The 7,889-nt window shown below is 35.0% G+C and overlaps 1 long non-coding RNA gene across 49 annotated transcripts; it reads right to left on the bottom strand.

The window, feature by feature from the left end:
* Positions 1 to 324: 324 nt before the first annotated feature.
* Positions 325 to 7,335, bottom strand: LOC127850856 (uncharacterized). Of its 49 annotated transcripts, none has more exons than XR_008035536.1 (6): positions 4,214 to 6,580; positions 3,972 to 4,023; positions 3,310 to 3,373; positions 1,085 to 3,095; positions 905 to 964; positions 325 to 740 (listed from the first exon to the last, which is right to left on the bottom strand). It is a non-coding gene; the product is annotated as an uncharacterized LOC127850856 (long non-coding RNA). The 49 variants fall into 49 exon arrangements; XR_008035531.1 differs by having other exon boundaries at positions 1,085 to 3,373; positions 4,214 to 4,280; positions 4,455 to 6,580; XR_008035529.1 differs by having other exon boundaries at positions 1,085 to 4,037; positions 4,214 to 4,280; positions 4,587 to 4,642; positions 4,807 to 6,580.
* Between the last annotated feature and the right edge of the window lie 554 nt (positions 7,336 to 7,889).

The following is a 7,889-nucleotide window of genomic DNA, read 5'->3' as shown; positions in this document are numbered from 1 at the left end:
TTCGTATTGACTTGCAACCCCGCCCTAGACCGCTACACAGCTAACTGGGCAGGACTCCATCTGACTATCAATCTCAGCGATCATAGTTTTGAAAAACGTCTGCTTTTTAATTGTTGGTATTTGGTACTTGGAGTCTCTTGTGCCAAAGTAGAGACTTACTTTTTGTTTAAAGATGAAGCAATCATTAACTGGTTGGTAGTCTTAACAGTGCGTCAAGATAAGCACCGTGAAAACATTTTAGCACCGAAATACCGAGGTGTTCACCCCCAAGTGCTATCAGTGCGCTTCACACTTGTGGAGTCTTAAACCCCTCGGCCGCCCAAACACAGTTAATGACTGTTAATGTTTATTTTTGTTTGATTTTGGTATTGCATAGTTTAAACACAAACACATACATCAATATTGCTGGCCAGCGCAATAAAACAAGGAAAAAAAAGGTAGGAGAACAATCTCCTTTAGTTTTCATGTAAAAACATAAACATAAACATACACACTGTCAACACTTGCCACTTGCAACACCGAGTTCGTTTCAGTGCAGAATGTACACATTTTTCGATCGACACATATTCGCAATGTTACATGGATTCACAAAGTTACATGGATTCACAAAGTTGCACTGATGTCCATACGCGGTCCAATGTTCGAGTTATCGGTGCGATGGACCCACGGTTTTGTCGCAGCTGTACGCCACACGTATGCATTGACTACTCGGTGTTCACATCAAGGTTTGTATATTGGCACTGAAAATAGAAAAGCAAATTGTGTTAAACAGTAAACGATGAAAGTAAACAGCCTGAAATGATAAAAACATGCATGTGTAATATACCATGTATCAAATAAAATAGTAAACACAAACTGCTAAAGAAAAACACACAACTCTACCAACTGTTTAACTGATACTTACTTTTTTGTTTTGTGTTGCATGTTCAGGCGCCTTTCTGTCACTGCTCGTCTAGCAGTACAGCTGAAATGAAATAGAAAGCATGATCAGAAACTTTCATTGTAATTGTACAACTTACAATTTATGTGCACAATTTTGCATTTAAGTATAACATACAGTAAAACAATTTCAACTAATACTCACTTTTTTGTTGTGTTGTTTCCACAAAGGCGCCTTGTTGTCACTGCTCGCCTGGTAGTAAAGCTGACTCGTCAAGTAGTAGAGAACACTCGTCTAGCAGTAAAGCTGAAATGAAATCGAAAGCATGATTAGAAACTTTTGAATGTGTTTGTACAACTTACAATTTATAAACACAATATTGAACTGTAACAGTAAACATGAAACAGATAACAATTTTACTTACCTATGTTGTCTTCGCTGAAATACAAAAGTCATGTTCATAGCAATCATAGCATATTAACATACAATGAATACAACTCAAAACTTTTAGTAAGAAACTCAGTACTTACTTTGTATTTTGTATCCAATCCCTCTGCGGGCAATCTTCTTCAGTCCACAATCGAGCTGAAATCAAGACTCAATGCATACATGTAAATTTTGCCAAATAACAAACAGAACTGTGAACCAAAACTTTAACTAAACAAAACTAACTTTTCAACTGTAATGGTACTCACCTCTGGCAACTGAAATCATACAGACATTTTGCATAGCACAATACATTTTTAGTTTGAAGATAAGAATGATTTATGAACATTTTACTTACACAAAGCATAAATATAAAATACATGCTATGATGAAAAAAAACAATATGTATACAAAATTATACATAAAAAAACACACTATACTTACCATTGCTGACCTGAAATTGAAAAAAGCACATTTTGTATAGCAGAATACAAGTCATCAAAACAGTTCAATATGAAAATTAAAGAAAGTTTGTGTACTTACCACAGCCATACTGAAATGAAAAAGAAACACATTTTACAATGCAAAATACAGGTCATCAAAACAGTTCAATATGAAAGGCAATTGTACTTACCACAGCCACACTGAAATGTAAAAAACAATAAGCATTGCATAGCAGTATACAAATCATCAAAACAGTTCAATATGAAAATTAAAGAAGGCAATTGTACTTACCACAGCCACACTGAAATGAAAAATATATTAAGCATTGCATAGCAGGATACAAGTCATCAAAACATTTCAATATGAAATTATACAAAGTTAGTGTACTTACCACAGGATACTGAAATGAAAAACAGACATTTTACAATGCAGAATACAGGTCATAAAAACAGTTCAATATTAAATTATAGAAAGTTTGTGTACTTACCACAGCCATACTGGAATGAAAAAAACATTTAGCAATGCATAATAATCAAGACTTACCTAGCTGATCTTGAATCATTCTCTGTTTCTCAACTTCTCAGTAGTCCAAAAGTCTGCTCTGTAACGACCCACCATTCCAATCTGAAAAATAGTTAAGCATAACAAAGCACAAAACAAACCAAAAGAGTAGTTTACTTACCTCATATTTTGTGCAGGTTTTTAACAGCCAATTTTCTTCTTGAAACCTGTATTCGTCTCTTTTTTGACCCACTGTGGAACAGTCACAGCAATGTAAGTCTGAAACATAGAAGGGCATAACAACATTACATACAAACCAGTATATTTGTTTTGACTTACCTCGTGGCTAGAGTCGAGAAACAGATGCTGAATTTCTTTTCTGCCACAAGCTGTCAAATCATCTCTGCAACATCTCTGCAATTGAAACCTGAAACAGAGTAAAACAGAAAAACATTTTGTATACAATATAGTAAACGCTTACCTTGTTATCGGCCTGAGTTGCAGCAGTGATTTTTTCTTGAAATCTTCTTCTTTTCCCTCACTGCATGAGAGACCTGAAAAATAGCATGCAGTGCAAAACACATGAGTTAAATTAAACCAAAATTTTGTTTCTACTTACCTTGCTTCTGTAGAGTTGAATCACAGTAGTAGAATTCCTTCTTCAAACACATTTCTCTGTCTACACCAGGAACTTGAATCTGAAACAGAGAAAAGCATCACATCAAATTGTACAGCTCAAGTGCATTCATTCAATGCTTACCTACTTTCTGTTGAGTTGTTTCACAGCAGATGAAATCCTTATTCACTGTTGGCACTGCTATGAGACCATTTCTGCATGTGAAATCTGAAACAGAGTAAAGCAAAGTATGCATGGTAAAAATCAAACCAACAATTGTAACACTTACCCTGTTTGCATGTCCCATTCACTTTCTCAGCAATGTTCCTCTTCTTGAATCGTCTTCGTCGCTGACTACAAGTACACCTGAAACATAGCATGCACAAAACATACCATATAAAAACAAAATACAAGTGTTCATACTAAAATGAAACACACTTACCTTTCTGCGTTGCTCAGCTCTGTTCGACTGTCAACTCTTCATGTCATGTCATACCTGAAACGAACTAAATCAAAACATGCATAGCACACTATCATTGATGAATCATTGATAAAATATTGAAACAAGTGTATGCTTCATAGCTCTGTGTATTTTTCACTTTAAATCACAGACAACTGGCGATCACAAAAGTAAAGACATTTTTGTACTACTCAAACATTAAGCTCACATTCACGAACACCAACCGACAGAGTTGTTATAGAGTGATAATCCCTAAAACTGTAAAAAAGAATCGAAATCAGTTTTCATTAATCATGGTTTATTGAAACAAATGTATACTACAATACTCACCACAGCTCCCTGAAATGAAATAGAAATGTTAACAGCATGCAAACAAATGTTAACCAATATCAAATCATCTATAGTAAATATCAACAAAAGCATTTTGATACACATAGTAAGTGTTCACCATCATAGTACATCATCAGTTAGTTCGACATCCCACGGTTGCTCAAGTGTAAGTACTGGCTAGCATTTACCCTTTTCAGTAAACCGTCACACATCAGCATTTTTAGACACAAGTGCTGATAGATTCAACCCTTGTTATCATCTTTCACAGACTTCTATGAGTAAACAACTGAAAAATATAAAACGTTTGTACTCACTGTTTGGCAGCTCCAAGAAACACGTCTGTACTGCTTGCCATCTGGACATCAACTGAAACAAAACATCTGAAAACACACATACATTTTAAACGTTTTTGAACAAAAATCAACACAGAGCAGAGCTAATCTGCAGCAGTTAATCTTTCTTAAAATTGAATTCTCCATCTCTGCATAGCACACATAAAAAATAGCATAACATCACATTACAGCAGTCAATGAAAACAAAAATTTGATCGACTTACCTTGCTTCTGTAGAGTTGAGTAACAGACGTGGAAATCTTCTTCCATGTGTAAACCAGTGACTCGAATCTGAAATAAAGTAAAGAACACATTGTACAACTCAAATCAATGAATTAAAACTTACCTTACTTTTGATGAATTGTGTCTCAGCAGTTGAAATCCTGTTTAATTTCTGCATGTGAAATCTGAAACAGAGCAAAGCACGCATGTTACAAATTAAACAAACACAAGTGTTACACTTACCCTGTTTGCAAGTCCCAATCACTTTCTCAACAATGTTCCTCTTCTTGATTCGTCTTCGTCGCTGTCAGCAAGTACACCTGAAACATAAAAGCATGCACAAAACATCCCATATAACAACTATTTTGTACTTACCATATGAGTGCTTTTCTGTTCAGGTCAGCTTGAAAACCCATCACTGCCATCAGCATCTGAAAAATAGTACATCACAAACAAACAAACAAACATAACATATCATAAAAACAGTTTAACACAACAGATATGAGAGCTCTCGCAACCACGTCTGTTCTGTTCGACTGTCCAAAAGCAAGTGACAGTACTTCAATTCACTAACATTGAGAAATTCTAAACTTACCTTCAAGGCTTGTTGAGTAGCTCTAAAAACAAGACTGCTTGGCTCCACTGTTCACTCCAACTGTCATATCATCACTGGATAAGCACTCCTGAAATGTATTAAAACAAAACATGCATAGAACAAACATTCAGTCAAAAGTACTTACCTTTCACTTTGTCACTGCCCTGTGCTCAACTCCAGTCAGCATGACATCTCTGCTTGAAAGTCTGAAACATATAAAAACATGCAATGCAAAACAAACATAGTTACTTACCTTCTAGCATATTGTTGGAGCTCCAGAAAACACGACTGTTCACTTCAGCTGCCAGACTTGAACTGCCAGCACACATCTGAAAATCTGAACAAAGCATTCATGTTCCATACTGTACTAGCCGTATGATTTTGAGTTACTGACATACTTATCATCCAAAAAAAGAGTACATGAAAATCTAGCAAAAAATAGGTTTTCATCTGTTCACGAGTTATACTCTGAAAGAAACCATGATGATGACAAAACTCACTTTATCTCTTCTTTTGTCAAAACACAAGTGTTCATTGTGAAATTTAACAAACTTACCTTTTCGTTTCCCAGCTCTGTTCAAATGTCAGGTCTACATTTCATGTCAAATCTGAAAAAGATCTACATCGAAAAATGCATAGCACACAATCTGTGTTAAAACAGTAACTGTTTGTTGTATTCAAAGCTCCGTGTATTTTTCACTTTACACATCACAGACAACTGGCGACCACAAACGTAGAAACATTTCTGTACTACTCAAAACATTGCTGTATGAACGCCAACCGACATATTTTTGTTATAGACTTATAGTCCCTAAAACTGTTCAAAAAGAATCAAAAGCAGTTTTCAGTCATAATCTTTTATTGAATTCTATACATAGGCAATACAATCTACAGTACTCACCACAGCCCACTGAAATTAAACATCATGAAATATACATGTAAAGCAATACATTTATCATATTATAGTGCATATCAACAAATGCAATTCAATAAATTTTATGCATTCAGTAAGTGTTCACCATCATGTTACATCATCAGTTCGATTAGCATCACCACAATACATCAACTCATAATACTGGTTAGCATTGAGCTCATGCTATAGCTATCATACATCAGCATTCATAGACACTAAAAATCAAGTAATATCTACAGTACTCACCACAGCACACTGGAACAAAATAGAAATGTTAACAGCATGCAAATACAAGTAAAGCAATATCATATTTAGTACATATAAGAAAAGTATGTCAATACACCATCATATTACACCATCAGTTCGTTTCACATTCCCACGGTAGCTCAACTCTTAGTACTGGCTAGCATTTAGCCTTTTCAATAAACATTCAGCATTTCTAGACACAAGCACTGATTAATTCTACCCATCATATCATCATTCACATCATTCCATACTAAGTGTACAATAACAGTTTTCATTAAGCATCGTTAACTAAAAACCACACATACAAGTTAAATCTGCAATACTCACCACAGCCCACTGGAATAAAATAGAAATGTTAACAGCATGCAAATACAAGTAAAGCAATATCATATTTAGTACATATAAGCACATGCATTTAATATTTTTGCAACATTTTTCCATCATATGTTCGCTTCCTCAAAATAGCTCAATGAATATTCTGTTCCACCATCATCCACTATTATCGCTCATCACAACATATCGACACTGTATCAGCACTGAGTAATTTCTACCCAACACATTACAACCATCATACATCATCACGCAACTTGTAAACAGTAAAACGAAAAAAATTTGTACTCACGTTTTTTGTAGACAGCAGCTCGATGAACACGTCCGCACAGCTCGACATCTGAACCTCAACTGACAGTCAATCGCTTGACACCACAACATAAATTTAATTATTCACAACAGTCAGAGCTTAAAAAAACACGTCCGATCAGTCCGATGTCAAAACTTAAAGTGAAGTCAAGTCGTTCAAAAAAATTAATGTAAGTCAAACATTTCATATATAACGCTCACAAAATTTCGTTGTCAGTCAATACTAAACGTTCAAAAGTTAACATCGCATAAGAGTATGATTTCATTTCACAACTCAAGTCAAAGTCAAGTTGTTATCTCATAACAATAACCTAACACTTCAGTCATCCAGTCATTCAACAACCTGAGTACCAAGTCGCTATTCTATAACGCGAAAACTTTTCATCAATAGTCAGAGCTCACGAAAGTACGTCCGTCTTCGTCAACGTTCAAAAGTCAACTGAAACTTTTTAATCGTAAAAATATTTCAAAGTCAAATTTTGTTCAGAGCTCACAAAAACAAGTCTGTCTTTGTCAAAGACCATCAGTCAACTAAGATTCTGTCGTAGTAAAAAAAATTTAAAAGTCAAAACTTTTTTCAGAGCGCTTTAAAAACACGTCCGTATTGGTCAATGTCCAAGCCGCAAATGAGCGTTCTTTACCCGCGCAGTTCAAATTATAATTAGGTCACGACGTCGAGAGCTTCGAAAAACACGTCCGAACCCTTCAACGACCAAACGAAGAATGACAGAAAAGCACATGGAAAATGTTTATTCTTCATGATTTGAGTTACGATCGAATGTGTATTTGATGACAAATCTAAAAATCATACTTACCATGCAAAAATCCTACAAATATTGACTTTGTGATGATATTTTTTCATGACCATACAAGCCGAAATATTCACACTCACAGCTTGAATGGGCATAAAAATTGATAAGCATGAGTCCGTACAATCCATCCAGTATTTCCTTCGAGTTAAAGCAAATCCATGGTCTTTAGGTCTCAAATCTTGTTATGAGGCGTACCCAACGCAGATTTTTAGAGTAAATGTAAAAACTACAAAATGCGAGTATATAAAAAAAAACTAGTCAAACATAGATTTACTAACCTATCATTCTGAAATAATCCTAGATCATATCAAATATGTGAGTAATCCATCAAAATATTTATTACTGAACATTTAACATCAGCACAAAATATTCCCGTATACCCATTTAGTTTTCTACATAGCCTGAACAATTCAATATTTATTTTCAATTCCGAGAACTCAAATGTTTTCATGACGTTCGACTGACGAAAGCAG

Source organism: Dreissena polymorpha, chromosome 11, assembly GCF_020536995.1.
Source record: "Dreissena polymorpha isolate Duluth1 chromosome 11, UMN_Dpol_1.0, whole genome shotgun sequence".
Taxonomy (NCBI): Eukaryota; Metazoa; Mollusca; class Bivalvia; order Myida; family Dreissenidae; genus Dreissena; species Dreissena polymorpha.
Note: the sequence above shows the minus strand (reverse complement) of the source record. Positions and strands in the feature narration are given on the sequence as shown.